The sequence below is a fragment of the Myodes glareolus genome, chromosome 16 (assembly GCF_982192425.1).
Source record: "Myodes glareolus chromosome 16, mMyoGla1.1, whole genome shotgun sequence".
NCBI classification, from domain to species: domain Eukaryota; kingdom Metazoa; phylum Chordata; class Mammalia; order Rodentia; family Cricetidae; genus Myodes; species Myodes glareolus.
In genome coordinates this window covers 59054368-59073006 of record NC_142041.1, presented here as the reverse complement: position 1 = coordinate 59073006, position 18639 = coordinate 59054368, and positions in this window count along the sequence as shown.

Genomic DNA, 18639 nt, shown 5'->3' with positions numbered 1-18639 from the left:
TTTCCCTAGCGCCAGGTTTCTCCCTAACCCCACAATGGCTCCCTCTATCAAGCGGTGTCTTTCATTGCTCTCCCTTTCCATCCGGCCTTCTACTCAGCCCCCATGTTCCCATCCCCACTCTTCTAGCCCCCTCCCAGTTACTCAGGAGACCTCAACTATTTTCCCTTCCTGGGGTCCTCCTTGTGTGGCCCTCTAGGGGCCTCCTTCTTTCCTAGTGAGATGCTAGTTTTTAAATTTTGATTTGGAACCTAATTTTTGAGAAAACATGTCACTTTACCCCCCTCCTTTTTTTAAAAAAAAACCTTATTTTTATCTTATGTGCATTAGTGTGAGGGTGTCAGGTCCCCTAGAATTGGAGCTGCAGATGGCTGTGAGCTGCCATGTGGGCACTGTGAATTGAACCCAGGTCCTCTGGAAGAGCCGTCAGTGTTCTTTACCACTGAACCATCTCTCCAACCCCTAACTTTTAATTTTCTTTAATAAAAAAGAAAAGGTGTTGGCCCTTTCATTTCCCAGCTTTCTGAACAAACCCTGTGTTCTGATTGAACAGTGGCACTAACTCCCACGAAAGACTTCTTACTTGAAATTGATTTGTTGCTTTTCAAATGCCTCTTAGGATAAAAATTCCCGTTCCATTTCCACTGGAAAGAGGCGTGCTGTGAGTAATGGGTGTCCTCAGAGCCCCTGTGCACGGCGCACACACGGCTTTCAGCAGTCGTCACGTTGGACAGGCCTCATCTTCAGAGAACGACCTTGAAGTGTCATTGCTTTGGACAACACGGACTGGTAAGAACATCCATTAATGTCCTAAACCAAATGCTGCAGCAGACTCCCCAGGGGAGAAGACAAGGATTTTACTGGTCTCTGGACGCAGGAATCCATTTGTTGACGCATAAGCTGGGCGTGATGGGCTGTAAAATGCAGCTAATTTCTGTTCCCAGCCACACTTGGTGAAAGAGCGGCTTCCTACCTCTCTCCAGGAAAAGCACCTGCACTTTTTCAGACACTGTCACACATCTTCTTGGTTCATTTGATGAAACCACTGAGAACAATGTAATCTGGGGGCACATTAGACGGTCAAAGCTGGGACCACTCCAAACGCGAGAGATACAGTTAAGTCCTCAGCCTATGTTGATGGAGGAGCTATGACATTTATGCAAGTCTCTGTGAGCTGGGGCAGCTAGGGCTGAAGTCCGTGAAGCTGTGCTTCTCAAGGCAGAGCCCCAGAGGCGCTAGGTGTAAGTTCAAAGAGACGCCAGTTCTCCTGCATAGCCATAGCTGGCGGTGTCAGAGACCCGGGGGTGAGGCCCGGTGATTCAGATATAACCTCAAAGAGTTCGAGCCCCGAACACAGGCTGCCTGGCTAGTATGGTAGCCACTAACTAGATGCAGGCATTGCATTCAGAAATGTGGCTAGCCCTAATTTAGAGGAGCTGAAACTATAAAATGTATCCCCGTTTCCAAGCTTTGAGTAGGAAAAGGAAACACACTAGCTCTTGCTCATTAATGATGTTATTAGGTTGTATATTACAATGATACTATTTTTTTTAATATTTATTTATTTATTATGTATACAATATTCTGTATTTATTATGTATACAATATTCTGTCTGTGTGTATGTCTGCAGGCCAGAAGAGGGCACCAGACCTCATTACAGATGGTTGTGAGCCACCATGTGGTTGCCGGGAATTGAACTCAGGACCTCTGGAAGAGCAGGCAATGCTCTTAACCACTGAGCCAACTCCACTGAGCCAACTCTCCAGCCCCCCAATGATACTATTTTTGATAGGCTATTATTATATGAAGTATACTATTAAAGTTCATTTTGCTTGATAACAATAATAAGAAAAATTATTATACTATTAAATATATCACCGTATATGGTGTTAACGGTGATGATGATTATGATTAGGGTGTTGGGGGATCCAACTCAGAGTCTTATGCATGCTAGGCAAGCATTCCAGTGCTCAACAACACCTCCAGCCTAAGCATTGATTTCAGAATGTGACTCTTAGGGGCTGGAGAGATGGCTCAGTGCTCAAGAGTGCTTGCTGCTCTTGTGGAGGACCACAGATTCAGTCTCCAGCCCCACTCTTGTATGTATGTGAGTATGGCCACTCACAACTGTCTATGACTCGAACCTCAGGGGCTCCAACACCCTCTTCTAGCCTCCACAGAACTGCACACACATGGTGCACATACATAGATAGAAGCAAGTACTCGCCAATAAAACAAAACTTAAAAAATTAAATGTGACTATAAACCAAGTATGATGACACTCATTCATAATTCCATAATGTTGGAAGCAGAGACAGGAAAACTGCAAGATAAGGGTCAATATAATCTGAGCTATACAAGACCTTAGTTCAAGAAACAAACAAGCAACAACAAAAATTGCTATTAGAATGGACTTAGTCATATTTAGACAAGGTCTCACCTACTCCTTGCTAAGTAGCCAAGGGTCATGTTTAAATCCTTGACCTTTCTGCTCCCACTTCCTGGTTGCTGGAATTTTAGGCATACATCAACATGTCCCAGCATGATTCATTTTGAGATAGGATCTCACAGTGCGGCCCTGGCTGGCCTAGAACTCATTATGTAGACCCATCTGGCTTCAAACTCCCTGCTTTTGCTTAACTTTGAATTTTTGAGGTAGTTCCATTGGAGAGGACTGGTCTAGAATATCAAATATTGAAATAGTCTCTGGGTGTTGGAGCACTTCATTCTGGAATCCAAATAAAGATGGGACTGTTAGAATGTATTTATTTGCTCTAAGACGGTCTCCACCGGCCTTAAACTACTTGCAGTTACTTGTTTGTTTATCACACACAGTCCTTCTCTTCATCTGTCTTTACAGAAGAGAAAATTTACTCCAATTCCTATTATGAAGTAGACCAGTTGGGGTAAGAGACACAACTGTGGTGGAGAGTGTGCCACCCTCTCAGGATGCTCTTGGCCTCACTGCGCCGAACGCGGCTGATGTTTAAAAGCGGGATAAAGAAGAGGCAATTTTGCAAACATCAGAGGGACTCTGTCTTGAAATAAAATTGCCTCCTTAGTTTGTCCTTGCACAGTTTAGCACCAGCGCCTTATTGATCAGAATTAGGAAGTTAATAAGGTTTGGGCTAATTAATCAGATGGGTAGGGACTGGAACCGCACTGCAAGGCTTAATCAAGTCATCAAAGCTCTCAAGCCATGAAGAAGGTAATTAAAAGAAAAGGATGCCTGTTATATAGTATCAGGAGTCCGGGAGAGGCCCGGGCAACATAGAGAACCTCCATTTTCTTTTATATACTTTCCTGGTATAAATCAGCCGCAATGATCACAGTGCATCGCTCAGCTTCCTATCAGAGAATTAGGCTGAATGAATTAATAAATCACGTCCTTGGATCATTTGCTTGCCCTGGACTAAATGTCAATGAAACTGTACTTGTGGATAACAAATACAGTCCTGGCCAGGTTCTGCAGAAATGAGTTCCTTAGGATAACCTGCAGTTGTCATTAAGGGCTACAGCAATTTTGACGTCCAAGCAATAAATAATTCAGTAGTTGGTCGTTCAGTGAACTCTCAGTCTCCTGCTCCCAGACTCATGATGGGAGCATCATGCTCCCATCCCAGACTCATGATGCACACGACGACTTTACAGACAATAGGTATTTATTCAGATATGGTGTAGTGTAAGTAGTGGGCATGTAAGTAGTGGGCATCTATGCCCGCAAAGTACTTCACAAGACCTTCCGACACACAAGTGTGTGTGACAGTGTAACAGCTCTGGCTGTCTTGGAACTCACTTTGTAGACCGAGAGATCCACTTGCCTCTGCCTCCTGAGTGCTGGGATTAGAAGTGTGTGCCACCATCACCAGGTTTCTGCTTCTGATGTTAAGAGGAGGGTTTTGTTAGGAACTGCCCAATTTCCAGGTTCCTCCCTCCGTCAATGACTCAGTGCCAACAGACATCATCACTAATGCGCCCCATTTCCACCATCAATACACACAGGCTCCCTATGCCCTTGTAAGTACACACCACTACCACCCTCTCATCCCTGCTCAGAGGTGCCTTTGGCATCCCCCAATAAAGCTCTTGTGTGAGGTGAGTTGCATGGTGTGATCTTTGCAGCATCACTTGGCCCTCCGATTGCCCCCAAACCCTAACAGGTTTCATGCGTTGCCCCTGTCTGCTCAGAACTCACTCTGTAGTCTAGGCTTGTGATCCTCCTTGCTGCAGCACCTGGAAGGGACAGACTTACAGGGCTGTACTGCCAGGCCCAACTTCTATTTCAATATTCCATTTAGAGACCTTCCAGCTCTGTCAGTGGGCACCACCACCCTCTCCACTGTGTAAAGTGGAGTCTGGGGTACCTGTGACTCTTCACCCACCTCCTTCTAAGCCAGTCAGCCTCCAAGATCAGTCGCTCTGACCACTTGAATCTTTCTGTCTCCCTCAGTCGCTCTGAAAATTGTCAAATTTTTCTTATTCCGCTATTAATTCTATAGTGTGAGCTCTCACCTCTAGCTGGTTATCCTTTCGTCCTGTCTTTCCTCTGATGGCTGGCTAAGAAGTCTTCTTAGAGAGCAAATCCTGGGCCTGGAGAGGTTACTTAGCAGTCAAGAGGTCTGGCTGCTCCTCCAATTCCCACCAACCACATGGCTCCCAACCATCTATAATAGGATCTTTTGCCCTTTTCTGTCATGCAGGCATACATGCAAATAGAATACTCATATGTGTAAATAAATAAATCTTTTAAAAAGGCAAATCCTGTCTGGCCATGATGGCACATGCCTTTAATCACAGCACTCAGGAGGCAGAGGTGGGCAGATCTCTGAGTTTGAGGCCATCTGGTCTACCTATTGAATTCCAGGACAGCCAGGACAACAGGGAGCTCTTGCTTACAACAACAACAAAAATGCAAATCCTGCTTAATCTGCAGCCCTGAAATTCCAAATAACTTCCCAGTGAGACTCTACCTCAAGAAACAAGCGTAAAGCTGGGTGTGGTGGTGTACACCTTTAAACGCAAGACAGACTTCTCTGTGAGTTTGAGTCCAGCTTGGTCTATATATTATTGAGTTCCAGGCCAGTCAGAGTTACATAGAGAGACCCTGTCTCAAACAAAACCAAAAAACCCACCATCCCCCCAAAATAGAAACAAAACAAAAGTGCCATGAACCAGAATCCCTCCTCTGGGAATGCTCCCCTTCGATGGTTTGCTGTTGTGATTGTCTTGTTTTTTGCTTTTGTTTTGAGATAAAGTCTCATCCATAGTCCAGAGCACCTCAAACTTACTTATCTTCTACCGTCAACCTCTGTGGTGCTGGATTTACAGACCTGCCCCATCTTGCCTGACTCCAGTGAATGTCCTTGAGGGGGAGGAATGGGGTGATCCAAGCTACTGAAAGTATGGATGTGAGCTGCGTGGTGCTCACTATTAGAATGCCCACATCTTAATCCCAAAGATGGGAGTAAAAGACCACCGACCCAAATCATCATGGCCAAATTAATTAAAGCAAGAGCTTTTTATTCATGTCACAGGCTGCCTCCCCCTAAGGCAGGGTTTGAGATGTCAGCATTGGTTGAAGGCAGACAAGGCTTTTATAGCTCAGGATAGGGAGTTTCCAGGTGGGAGATTTGGCAGGCAAAATGGGTTTGTTTCCTGGAGCAGAGCAAAGCAAATGCTTTGTTTCCTCCTGAAACAAAGACATGGTCGCAAGATGGGCAAAACAAAGTGGCTATAACCACACATTGTCAGATGAGCTTTTGGAACAAAAGTCGGGTTGTAGAATGGTTATAAACAGTTTCTTGAAACAGAGACATGCCTGCCATTTCTGTGATAGGCAGTACTAGTAATAGTTAAGGTTACAGGAGGAGGGTAGCCCAATCCTCGGAAAACACGCTTTATTATAAATAGTAGCAAACCTAGTTTGTCTTTACTATAAGATGGTTTTTACGCTTACAGTGGAGACAGGTTGGTTCCCACACACAAGACTCATCTTTCGAATATATTCAGTTTATTCTCGTAAACATTCTTCATAAGATACAAGTTAAGCAGCCATCTCACTGAGCACGGGACAGCTGTTTGGGCGGAACTGCCGTTGTAGGTTTCCGTGTTGAGGGGAGGGGTCTTCTCTGGTGGGGATGATTCAGAAGCTTGCAAGCTTGACCACATCCTCCATGAAGTCCTTCAGCTGAGTGAGGCTCAGAGGAGGTCCCTATGTGAACCCAGCGACAGTGGTGCAAGTAGGTCACGCACAGAGTCTCAAGTCCTCTTCCGCATGGGTGTCAACACAGAGGCTAGAGAAGCCGGTCTTGAGAGTCCAGTTATGCAATCCTAGAGACCATTCCTAAAGTTCTGATTTGTGTATCATTTCATTGAACGATAGCTTTGTGCTCTCAGGGCTCACAGTATGGACCATGGGGTTAAGTCATTAGCACACCAAGGCCTGTTCTGGGCTAGGCACTCTCTGAGCTGCTGCATGCCCTGGCTGAGGCTTGTTCTGAGGCTCCTGTCAAAGCTGCCTGGTGGCCACTTCAGCCACCACATTATTCCAAGTCACATAAAATGGCTTCTGAGTGACACAAAATGGTTATGTTCCTTACAAAAGCCACCTGCCGGAGTAGCGGGCAGCCCCGCTGGGCGCTCAGAGTCCTGGTGAAGAGATCCGGCACTGCCAGGCAGAGAGAGTGGGAGGAAGGAGTCTTCGAGGTGCTGCTTGCACAGGCTGCCTCCCTCAGGGGGACAGAGAACAGTCCTGGCAAGGGTGTGGGAGGCCGATGGAGACACTGCAAGGCTCTCCTTCCGAGGCCCGCAGCTGGTAACTACAGCAGTCGTAGGTACGGTTAGTTTCCAGTACGTGAAATAAGACTCCCTAAAAGAGGAACTTCCTCTTGAAAATACAGTTGTAGATACCCACTTATAAAAATTTCTGTGTAAAACAGAATTTTTGAATATTTATTTTTCAGATTTTTGATTAAATCATTTTCCCCTCCAAAAACTCCCACAATGCTCCTTGTTCTCTATCAAATTCATGACCTCTTTTTCTTTAATTGTTGTTATATGCATGTGTGTGTGTGTACGTTTATGTATGTGTGTGTGTGCATGTGTGTGTGTGTGGGTATAGATTCCTAAATGCATCATATTTAGTTTGCATAATGCTACCTGTATGTATATTTCCAGGGCTGACCATTGAGACTGGATAGCCAATTGTTTGCTCCTCCCTTAGGAAGACCATTTCTCCCTCAGCATTCCTTAGGTGCCTGTGGTTCTTGGTATAGGGTTGAGGCCTTGTGAAATTTCTCCTACTCATGCTGGCCTGTCTACGGTCCTTGTCCAGCTCATGTTTAAGAAGGTGTGTTGATGGGTGTAGCTTTTGGTATTTACTAGGAGACATAGGCTTGCCGATCCTCTGGCTCTTACGAAACACGTGTGTGTGTGTGTGTGTGTGTGTGTGTGTGTGTGAGACAAAGGTCTCAGGCTGGCTTTGAACTCATGATGTAGCCAAGGCTGGGCTTGAACTCTTCACCCTCCTTCCTGCACTTCCCAAATGTTGGGATTACAAGCATGTGCAACTGTGCCCTCTTCCCATACAAATCTTTATCAGTTTTGATGATAGGCGCTGTGGTGACTGGGGAGATTCATCCGTGTGATATTTTCTTACAGCTTGAGCACAAAGACCCATTGCTCTCAAACTTTAATTATCAGAAAATTGATCAAGTGTCAAAAAGTGACGGACTAATTGCACCAAGTGTGAGAGACTGGCAGCTGCACACCAAACGATGCTTCCGTGTTTGCCTCAAGCTTCCTAAACACGGGTTCTGTTGCTATACATACATATAATCTTTATTTTATTCTCTATTCAATGGTGTTTTATCTGCATGTCTGTGTGAGGGTGTCAGAAGCCCTGGAACTGGAGTTACGGACAAGTGTGAGCTGCCATGTGGGTGCTGGGGATTGAGCCCCCGTCCTCTGGAAGAGCAGCCAGTGCCCTTGAGTGCTGAGCCATTTCTCCAGACCCAGTTGTGTTGGCTTTAATAACTCATGCTCATCAGGATGGGACGGCAACAGAGGGGCAGCCACAGGCTAGGGATACAGCGCAGCAGGCGCTCCGCGGCTTGATGTGTTTAATTTGCAAAACTAAAATAAGAATAAAGACAAGGTGGATGGGGTGGGGGTTCGGGGAGGATGGAGTGAGAGACAGTTGAAGTCAGGGGCACCTCTGGGATGGGCTAGAAACCTACCTAGTTCAATGGAAACTTCCAGGAATCTACGAGGGTGACCCCAGCTAAGGCTCCTAGCAATGGGGGGTATGGACCCTGAACTGGTCATCTCCTCTAACCAGGCAAGACTTCTAGGGGAGGGACCGGGACTCTAACCCAGCCACACAACCTCTGACCTACAAAGTTTCCTGGCTACAAACTCAATCTGTAGTCCATGTGGCCTCAGACTGATAGAGATCTGCCCACCTCTGATGCCCGAATGCTGGGATTAAAGGTGTGGGACACCAAGCCCAGTGAGAAAAGCATTTTTAATAAAGTGTTTCTTCCCTGTGATGGAAGATACTGCTTGTTACAGGCAGTAAGGCTCTAAGTTAGGTGTTTCCATTTTCTACTTCCTATTTAAAGGCACATACAGATTTGCAAAAATACCAACCGGGAATTACTCAAGGCGAATTAATAGCACAGATTAGAGGAACACATTGTCCAGATGGACAGTAGACCACATCGCTGACAGGACTCAGGGGCCTCATTATTGTGTAGGTTTCTCAGATGCTCTAGAGCAGGAGTTGGGTAACTAAGAGATAGGGAAGGTGGTTCTGATGTGGGATTCCCTTCTGTAGGCTATGAATTTGTTTTATTGCCATTGGCTAATAAAGAAGCTGGTTTTGACTAATGACTTAGCAGAATATAGCCAGGCTGGAAAAGATTTAGAGAGGAAGTAGGTGGAGTCAGGGAGATGCCACATAGCTGTCACAGGAGACAGGCGGGCCAGAACTTTGCCCATAAACCACAAGCCTTGTGGTGAAATATAAAATAATAGAAATGGGTTAATTTAAGATGTAAGAGCTAGCTAGAAATATGCTTAAGCTATTGGCCAAACAGTGTTGCATATAATATACTGAAGGCGTAAGTCACAAACAATCCCACACCAGTTTGGAATTATGATTAATAGAATGGTTATTTTTCCAAAGGGGAAAAACTTACAGATCACCGTCCCGGACAACAGCCCCTGTGCCCAATCAAGAAAGGAGTCTAGGCGGAGCCGGAAGCCAGAGAGAGAATGGAGGACAGCTGCTGCTTTTTTAAAGAGAGAGAGACCACGCCCCAATGGGCTGGCATCTCAGCGGCTATTGGCTGAAGGAGCAGAAGGAGCTCCCGCCACAATATACTTTCTGTGTGATTATTTCGGGGCTGGGTGGCTGGAAAATGAACAAACAGCCTCTACCTACATGGTTCTGCAGTTTTTGTTTGTGTGGTTTGGTTTGGTTTGGTTTCTCGAGACAGGGTTTCTCCGGCCATCCTGGAACTTGCTTTGTAGACCAGGCTGGCCTCGAACTCACAGAGATCCGCTTGCCTCTGCCTCCCAAGTGCTGGGATTAAAGGCGTGCGCCACCACCGCCTGGAGGTTGTGCGTTTTGATTGATTGGACTGTATAATCATTATTCTACTGTTCTGTCCCATAACACCTATCTATGATTATTTTGCACTCCTAGGTGTAAGTTGGCAAACAGAGGATTCTTCCTAAACGATTACTTGAGGACCTAGCTTCTTTTGTTTATGTACTCCAGACCAGTTCAGACCTGACTGGTCCACCTGTGCTCTACCCTTAGATTAGGACACACGTGTTGAGAAGACATTTGAAGAGACATCCAAGTTTGATGGCCACCAAGGGGAGGAGACACTTACTCACTCAAAGTTCTGAGAGTGTGTGTGTACAGGGAGCCTGGGGAACCTTGTGCGGATGCAGGTCTGAGGTGGCCAGGTGTTTTGTTCAGGGGAAGATGTGTGTGGAGAGACCCTGCAGGTGAAGGACATGGCTGCTAAATACATTAGTAGAGTTGGGAGTGGATGTGTGTGCAAAACACAAGCCCCAGGTTACTAAACTGTTACCCATGTTTACCCGTCTCACCAGAGTGCAAAAACAAATGTAAGGAATTGTGTACACATTAAAAGCTGTGTGGAGGACTGGGGAGATGGTTCAGGGGCTAAGAGCTTTGGATGCTGTTGGAAAGGACCTGGGTTCAATTCTCAGCACTCACATGGTGGCTCACCACCTGCAACTCCAGTTCCAGGGGGAATCTGATCCTCTCTTCAGACCTCCACAGGGACCAGGCACACATGAGGTCAACAGATATACATCCAGGCAAAACATTCATACACAGACACACACAAAAAGAAATTAAATTTGACTCCCTGCCCCATGCCATGCTGCTGGAGCTGGTGGTACTCTCTGGGCTTCCTAGCCTGGCTAGTGACCTGGTCTCCAGCGACACCTCCACACCACCCAGGAGCCAGCACACACCAGGAACCGGCGATTGGATACTACAATCTCTTTGTGATGAGGAAGAATGGTCCTGGCCCAGGACCATGATACTCAAAGCAGAACAAGGAGACCCACAGGAGAGCCTGGGAATGTCCACCCTGGGCTCCGGGGAGAAAAACTTGTGGCTCAAGGCAGACAAGCACTACTATGGTGAGCAAATGTATAGTGTGCTCTGAGAGAGAAAGAGAGAGAATGGTTCATGTCCTGTGGACAGAGGAGGATCTGAAGAGGTGAAAGAGATGAGCAGAATGCTGAGGAGCGTGGCTTCATTGCCACCCAGGGCCATGGTGATGTCTGGGCCTGGGCTTCTGCTGGGGCTCATGTCTGGGCTCATGACCTTGATGTAGTCTGTTGACGTCCATGGCTCCTGACCCCACCAAAGACAAAGAGGTTAGGGCTGTACAGAGCTGGCTGTGCCCCTCACCAATTGAAACAGTAGGGAGAACTGGCCCTACCCCTCACCAACTGAAGAATCAGGAGCGAGGATCCTACACCTCATTTGGACTGCACAATAGAGCTGACTCTGTTTGCAAGGGCAATGGGCAAGCTGGCCCTGAGGCATGAGGATGGGAGAGGAGGCCATGTCCCTCTCATATGCTCTGTGGTGGCATGGGTTCTGTGGTGTCATGGGTGGGGGACCTGATCCAACCACTCATGAGCTGAAGCACTTGGGAGAGGAGGCCCTGTACCTTGCCTGGGCAGCCTGATAGAGCCAACCCTGTTGTCAGGGGTGTGGGTCAGACAGACCCAAAGTTGTGAGCATGGGAAAGCTGTCCCCATTGCTCAGCTGTCATGTGTCAGCATGAGTAGATATCCTGCCCCACCCCATCCCACCCATCAATGCCTGAGGCAGATGGGAGAGCTGGCCCTGAGGTCACAAGTGGAGGAGAGCTAGCCCTGTCCCTCATTAGCTGTAGCCCTTTGTAAAGTCACCCCCCAGCCCTCCTCCACCCCTCATCTGGGCAGCACAGTAGAACTGACCCTGAAAGTAGAGGTGTGGGAGAACTGACCCTGAGGATGTGAAAGCAAGAGACCTGGCCCAGCCCCTTGCTCATCACTCAAGGTGTGAACTAGCTAGGGCAATGCTGGGGTGCCCACACTGGTGGCAAAGACAAGAGAGAGATGGTGAGTTGACTAGCCCTGCAACTATCCAGGGTTAAGTGTTGGCCCACCCCAACATTCACCCCATCTATGATCTGCTGGAACACAGTAGGCACAGTATTTTCAGAATTTCCACAACACAGGGCAGCAATGGGATGTCCAAAAAGAGTCCCTGTAAGGGCCCAGCACTGATGGTACACCAGATACCAGGGGCCTCAAATCAGACCAATGATTCTCTTTGATAAATGCCTGCATGTAGAAATATATGGATAAAGGGGTTTACTGTGTGACTCGCCGTGTCAAATTGTAGCTTCCATGATTTCATGATGAGATTTCCCCTTCTTCCTTTCTTCCCCCTCCTTTTCTCTTAAATTTAATTGTGTTTTATTTTGGGGTGGAGTGTGAGATGGGTGGAACCAGGAGACATGTTGTGAAAGATGCAAAGAATAAATACAAATATTAAAAAAGAAAAGAAGCTGTTTGGTACCCCATTGAGCCTCCCCAAAAGATGCGAGGAAGCAGACAATGATCACCGATGCATTTGCAGTATAAATTGAGGCTGGGTTGTACAGGATTGAGTTCTTAGAAAAGGTAACTGTTGGCCTGGAGAAATGGCTCAGCGGTTAAGGGCATTGCCTGCTCTTCCAAAGGTCCTGAGTTCAATTCCCAGCAACCACATGGTGGCTCACAACCATCTGTAATGAGGTCGGATGCCCTCTTCTGACCTGAAGGCATACACACAGACAGAATATTGTATACATAATAAATAAATAAATGTTAAAAAAAAGAAAAGGTAAGTGTTCATTCTAGATTTAGAGACAGTTTTGATATGCAGTTGAAGTTGTCCTGGAACTTGAGAGCCTTCTTCCTCATCCTCCTGAATGCTGGGACAACAGGCTAATTGAGTGAAATTTGTGTTTGTTGTCATTTATTGTTTGAGACAGGATCTCTTGTACCTCATGTTGACCTCAAAGTTAGCTGTAGTAAGGATAGACGTGGGCTCCTAAGCCTGCTACCTCCACCTCCCAAGCGCTAAGACCACAGGCATGTGTGTCTGTTACTTGAAGTCATTTGGTTTGTGGGACTCGGACAGGGCAGCACCAGGAAGTGACGGATGTACCATCTTGCAGAGAACAATGCGGGTGAGTCTCAGGGTTTGTAAGATCTCATTAACAGGATTTATTCACCTTGTTACTATGAAATGACAGGTCAGCACTGTTCAGTGACTCCTATATCTTGCCACCAGTGTTACACGATACTCTTAATGTCCCTCCCCACTTGGCTTTTAATTCCTGGACCACTGAACTGAGCAGGATTCTCACAAGTAATACCCAAGGTGACTCATTAACAAGACAACACCCCAATTTAGTATTCCAATGTCAGAAAGCACAAAGCTAATGAAGGATGAATTTTACCCCAAAGGGCACCAGGTAGGGGACATGAGGGCTCACACGTTCTTTCCTGAGGTGCTATTTCTCTATATTAGTGGGGTGATATGTAGGTTTAGAACATCTTTTTAGGATAGTAAAATAGTGTTTCTCCAACAGTTACCAGCCATGTCTGTGTATCCTTTTTGAATTGTGAGGGGGGAAAAAAAAAACCAGTGACGAGGTATTCAGCTCAGTTCGTAGAATGCTTTCCCAGCATGCACAAAGCTCGGGGTTCAACCCATAACAACACGTAAATCAGGCATGGTGCTGCACACCTGTAGTCTCAGCATGGAGAACTAGAAGCAGAAAGATCAGGAGCGCTATGTTACCTTCTGGTACTTCTTGAGTTCAAGGCCAGACTGGGCTGTGTAAGACCCTGTCTATAAAATAAAACAAAATGCACAAACTGTATAGTATGTATGTATGTGTGTATGTATGCATGTATGTATGTGTGGGCATCTCCCAGGTGAGATGCCACCTATGTCCACACATCTACTATAACGTGTAGTTGTTACTTTATACTCTTTGATCTTTGGGGGGCCCGCCACCCCACTCCCAAATAAATCACATGGAATCTTATTCTTTCTTATGAATGCCCAGCCTTAGCTTGCCTTGTTTCTCACCAGTTTTTCTTAAATTTTCCCATCTATCTTTTGCCTCTGGGCTATCATCTTTCTCTATTTCTGTACACCTTACTTTACTCCTTACTCAGTGACTTGCTGTGTGTCTGGGTGGCTTTCCCCTGATGTCCTCTCTCCTTCTCCCTGTTCCTTGAGTTTCTTCTCCCACATTGCTCCTTCTATTTATTCTCTCTGCCTGCCAAACAGGCCAGGCCGTGGTGGCACACACCTTTAATCCCAGCAGCCACACTAGTTACCAGCTCTAGAGAGAAATATAAGACAGGTAGAGACAGGTTTCAGCTTAGTCTCAGGCTGAGGATTTGTGGAGGCAGGATTGCCCATTTTGGTCTGAGGTAGAGGTAAGAGCCAGTGTCTGGCTGCTTTCCTTTTTTGATCTTCAGCTTGAACCCCAATATTTGTCTCTGGGTTTTTATTATTCGTGCTACAAGAACGCAACACACGTTTGCATCATTAAACAATGTTTCATGTTATGCCTAAAGCCCAGCACCTGAATCACCACCATGAGATCAACTCCAATGCAAAAACAAGGAGTCTTTATTGTGAGTTAACTCGGGTCCCTTTGCCTGTCTAAAGCAGCAGCAGCAGCAGCAACAACAGCAGTGCAGGAGAGGGACCCCAGCAGCGGATAGAGAGGGTTTATACAGGGGAAGAGGCTTGGGAAATTCAAGCCTCTGGACTTATGATTGGCTGCCCCCTATTGGGGTATGGGGAATTCCAGTCTTCCAGGCTTGGGATTGGTTGCCCCCTCTGATGTAAGAGGGCTTTCCAGTCCTGAGAGAAAGGCCAAGACCCTAGGAGCTCAGTGATTGGTCAGTTTTCCCTGCTCAGGGATTGACTGGTTTGGTGTCAGGGACAGAGATGGTTCTGATTCTGGGGCCAAATTTTTTTTTTAATTCTTTTTACCTTTTGACCCTAATTTTGGTACCAGGGAGAATATCTTTGGTATGCTCTGAATCTAGGTGCTTAGTACTTTCTTTTGGTCCTGGTTTCAGGGTCTGGGGACTTTTCTCCAGCTCTTGGATCAGGGAAAAAGCGTCTCTTCCTCTTACTCTGGTCTCATTTTCCCTTTTTCTTTCTTTTTTTAATTAATATTTATTGAAGTCTACATTTTTCTCTGCTCCCCTCCCTGCCTCTCTCTCCCTTCCCCCATTCAGCCCTCCCCCAAGGTCCCCATGCTCCCAATTTACTCAGGAGATCTTGTCTTTTTCTACTTTCTACTTCCCATGTAGATTAGATCTATGTAAGTCTCTCTTAGTGTCCGCAATGTTGTCTAAGTTCTCTGGGATTGTGGTTTGTAGGCTGGATTTCTTTGCTTTATGTTTAAAAACCAGCTATGAGTGAGTACATGTGATAACTGTCTTTCTGTGTCTGGGCTACCTCACTCAAAATTATGTTTTCTAACTCCATCCATTTTCCTGCAAAATTCAAGCTGTCATTATTTTTTTCTGCTGTGTAGTACTCCATTCTGTAAGTGTACCACATTTTCCTTATCCATTCTTCAATTGAGGGGCATTTAGGTTGTTTCCAGGTTCTGGCTATGACAAACAAAGCTGCTATGAACATGGTTGAGCACATGTCCTTGAGGACGCTTGAGCATCCTTTGAATATATACCCAAAAGTTATATTACTGGGTCTTGAGGAAGGTTCTGGTCCCATTTTCAGAGTGTGTTTCTTTCACTGGGTTGGGGCTCAGAGCCTAGCCTTTCAGGATCTGTGTAAGGGCTATGGAACAGGGCTTTGCTGGGGTCTGGGTCTCTCATTCCACAACACAGATGAATGTAACACACCTTTAACTGATATTCCACATCAATAATGACTAAAACTAAAAAAGACAAATAATAGATGGGCGCTGGTGGCTCATACTTTTAATCCCAGCACTTGGGAGGCAGAGGCTGGCTGATCTCTGTGAGTTTGAGGCCAGCCTGGTCTACAGAGTGATTTTCAGGACAGTCAGGACTGTTACAAAGAGAAATCCTGCTTTAAAAAACCAAAATTAAAAAAAAAAAAACAAAGCAAAGAAAGAAAGAAAGAAAGAAAGAAAGAAAGAAAGAAAGAAAGAAAGAAAAGACAAACCAATGGTCTCTGGGTAGTTAAAAGCAATGGTCCCTTTCTCCAGAGGATCCAGAATCAATTCTCAGTGCTTACATGTCAGCTCACAACTGTCTGTAAGTCTACTTCCAAGTGGCACAAGGCTGTCATGTATCAAGGGTACCAGACACATGTGTGGTGCAGACACGTACATGCAGGCAAAACACCCATACATATAAAAAATACATTTGAAAAAGGGGTTTTTAAAACAAAAAAGTTAATCCTTAAAGATAAAATACTTAAAATACTTGTGACATAGTGATATATTGATTTTATTTGTGTACATCTGTGTGTGCATTTGCGTACATTGTGTTTGCATGTGTACGTCTATGTGTGTGTTGCATGGGTATGTGCATGTGTGTGTGTGCCAGAAGTCAACTTTGTTCTTCAGAAGTCATCTGCCTTGTTTTTGACATGGTGTTCTCACCGGAACATAGTCACTGATTGGGCTAGGATAGCAGGGCAGCGAAGTCAGCCTGTCTCTGTCTCCTCAGTGCTGGGATTGTAAGCACACACGCCCCAGTCTGTACTTGGGTTCTAGGGTCTCAACTGTTTGGCAAATGCTTTTACAGACAGTGCGGTCTACTTAGTTCCTTATCATTATCATCATCATCATTATTATCATTATTATTTTTATTACTAATGTGTCTAAAACTTATGTTTCCACGAACTCAAAGAATTCAAGGGAGCCAAGTTGGAGGATTCACCTCGAACAGGTCAGATGCACCCCTCCCCTCAATTACCAGGCCTCCTACTCCCTCTCTCTTCCTTTCTGCCATTTTCTAAGGAGGCTGCTTTCTGTCTCTCTCTTCTTCTCTCCCCCCCCCCCGCATCTCTATCTCTCTCTTTCTGTCTCTCTCCCATTCTCTCTTCCTTTACCCATTCCCTTTATCTCAATAAACTCTGCACTCAAGCTGTGTCTGCATGGTGTACTTGTATCCCACCCACGGTCCTTTCCCACCATGGGATCTGTCAGGGTCCCCCTCATGCTGTAATCATAACAATTATTGTTGCTATTGTTGTTATTTAGACAAGGTCTTGTTATACAGCTTTAGCTGACTGACCTGGAACTTCCTGTGTCTATCAAGGCCGTCTTGAATTTTGGATAATCTTCCTGCTTCTGCCACCTGAGTGCTGGGATTATAAGCATGCCACTATGCATGGCCCGGTTTAATGATTAATATGCTGAAAGGATTTAACAATGGATCTAACAGCTGCGGAATATATATATATATATATATCATACCTACACATTAAATTATGTATACTTTATATACAAACAAATTATATTTTAAGATACAAGTCATTTGGGATATCAAAGATCCTGTCTCAAGTAGAAACAACTGTAAGAAACCAGCTAGAGTAATGTCAAGAAACATTCCTCCTGGTTGTCATCTCTAAAACCTTTTCCACCTTCCTTCCTTCCTTCCTTCCTTCCTTCCTTCCTTCCTTCCTTCCTTCCTCCCTTCCACTTAATGACAGCCCTGCCCATGCTTGCCCATGAGCCAAATAGTCCACAGAGCAATGTAGTCCATAGCCAAGCATTCTACCAGCTGAGCTCCATTCCCAGCCCTTACTTAGAATATTTTAAAATTATATTATTAATCTGAAGTATTCTGGTGTGGGAGAATTCTCTGTATTCTGTCAATCATGTTTTTAAAAAATGCTGATTGGCCAGGCAGGAAGTATAGGTGGGACAACCAGATAGGAAGTAAAGGTTGGGCAATGAGAACAGGAGAATGCTGGGAAGGAAGAAGCCCATTCCTCCCCAGTCCTGCCCAGATCACTGAAGAAGCAGGATGTGACCTGCCCCGCTGAAAAAAGTACTGAGCCATGTGGCTAACATCAATAAGAATAATGTGTTAATATAAGCTACAAGAGCTAATAAGAAGCCTGAGCTAATGGGCCAATCAGTTTATAATCTTATAGAGACCTCTGTGTGATTTTCTTTGGGTCTTGCCAGCTGTGGGAACAGGGCGAGACAGAAACCCCAACAAGCCTGGCCCTCATGTTACAGTATTCTTATTTTATCTTACGTGGGTGGGTATTTTGCTTGCATGTATGTATGTGGGCTACATGGATGCCTGGTGCTCACAGAGGCCAGAAGTGGGTATCAGATTTACTGGAAGTAGAGTTAACTGACAATCACTACATGGGTGCTGGGAACAGAATGAGGGTCTTCTACAAGAGCAGTAAGTGCCCTTAGCCACTGAGGCCTCTCTCCAGCACGTGCATGTGCGTGTGTGTCTGTGTGTTTCACATGTGTGAAAGCCATGGGGAACATGTGAGATCAGAGAACAACTTGCAAGAGTCACTTTTCTCATTTCCCCGTGTGGGTAAGGACTAGTCCTAGGCTGTCAGTCCTGGCAGTAAATGCCTGTGCTTGTTGAGCCATTGCAATGCCGTCTCTTTTTGCTTTAGAGACAAAGACTCGCTTGCCACGCAGCCTGGGCTAATTTCAAGCACAGAATGACAACTTCTGTCGAAAATAAGATAAAAATGAATAAATAAATACAAAAATAAACTGAAATCTGATGTTGGCATATATATATATACATACATACATACATACACATATGTATATGTCAAAAATATACACACACCCACACGTGTGTGTACAAATATTTCTGTTCTTCTCCCCCCAAAAATAATTGACAAAAAGCCAATGGGCTCTTGAATTTCATAGAGTATACGTTTTAATTTTATTTTGTTTTACTTTTTTGTTTTTAAGCCCTAACTACACCGTCAGGTACATCAGTAAGATGAACGATGCGGTTGCTCGTTCCGAAGGGAGGGATTTACCCTCTGGGATTGAAGCTTATTAACCTTGGTCTAATTGTGG